The sequence below is a fragment of the Heteronotia binoei genome, chromosome 7 (assembly GCF_032191835.1).
Source record: "Heteronotia binoei isolate CCM8104 ecotype False Entrance Well chromosome 7, APGP_CSIRO_Hbin_v1, whole genome shotgun sequence".
NCBI classification, from domain to species: Eukaryota; Metazoa; Chordata; class Lepidosauria; order Squamata; family Gekkonidae; genus Heteronotia; species Heteronotia binoei.
In genome coordinates this window covers 132,102,879-132,104,183 of record NC_083229.1, presented here as the reverse complement: position 1 = coordinate 132,104,183, position 1,305 = coordinate 132,102,879, and the positions used below count along the sequence as shown (strand labels likewise).

Here is a 1,305-nt window from a genome sequence, read left to right as displayed (position 1 = left end):
AAGAGTCCAGTAGCATCTTAAAGACTTAACAAAATTTGTCAGGATGTCAACTTTCATGAGTCACTGCTCACTTCTTCAGATTTACCTCAAGTATATTGGTAGTGTACTATATTGAACTGGGATCACCAAGCACTAGCTGTAGGGATTGTGTCAGTTAAAGGATTTATCAGTTATTTAAATTTCAACATAAAGAAGTAAACCAAGCAAAGAAAATTAGCAGAAGAAAAATACTATAGCCTTGTAACTGATGTCTCTAAGGTTTCCATATTCTAAGAAATCCCTTTTTAAATACTGCAACCTCTTTATTTCAGACATATTTTTATCCAAGATACATACACTTTCTTGGCTGGCTCCTTATTCAAGTCAAGTAGCATCCAATCCCCCCCTGCAGCTCTAAAAAGGGGTACATGGTAATCCTTTGTGTTCCCTGAAGGAATCCTAAAAGGCTGTGGAGGGGGGAGAGAAGTGGGGGGGAAAGAGGGTATGTGTGATGGCATCAATACACTTCTGACTTCATAGGTTGTGAAAGGTTTGCAGGGGGAGCATAATGTTGTGAAGACTTCTTTAAAAAAATGTGACTTTGTATACTTACAGAAAAAACCTTACAGGAAATGACAAAGGTAGCTCTAATTGGCAGTGTGCAATGGGACCAGATGGTGAACATATGAAGCTGCCTTATACTGAATCAGACCCTTGGTTCATCAAAGTCAGTATTGTCTTCTCAGACTGGCAGCGGCTCTCCAGGGTCTCATGCTGAGGTTTTTCATGCCTATTTGCCTGGACCCTTTTTTGGAGATGCCAGGGATCGAACCTGGGACCTTCTGCTTCCGAAGCAGATGCTCTACCACTGAGCCACCGTCCCTCCCCTGCTCTCCAGGGTCTCAAGCTGAGGTTTTTCACGCCTGTTTGCCTGGACCCTTTTTTGGAGATGCCAGGGATTGAACCTGGGGCCTTCTGCTTCCCAAGCAGATGCTCTACCACTGAGCCACCGGCCCTCCCCTGCTCTCCAGGGTCTCAAGCTGAGGTTTTTCATGCCTATTTGCCTGGACCCTTTTGGGGAGATGCCAGGGTGGGGGATCCCTCACATTCACTGGCTGCCCTAGTCATAGGTGATGCTCTAGTATCTGACAAAAATGATGTTTTAACCATTGAGTCCTGGAAAATCCAACAGCTTCGCCGACCAATGTCATGATGCCCCTTCTGGTTTTTCACCAGAAGTGATGTTGCACACTGGCATAATTCCAGTGCACCTCCCACTCCCCAAATCCTCCTGGGGATCCCAGGCAGTGGCCTGGCATCCAGAGT

The 1,305-nt window shown here is 45.6% G+C and overlaps 1 non-coding gene across 1 annotated transcript; it reads right to left on the bottom strand.

Moving 5' to 3' along the window:
• Window positions 1-790: 790 nt before the first annotated feature.
• TRNAP-CGG (transfer RNA proline (anticodon CGG)) lies at window positions 791-857 on the bottom strand. The gene has a single exon. It is a non-coding gene; the product is annotated as a tRNA-Pro (tRNA).
• Window positions 858-1,305: the final 448 nt, after the last annotated feature.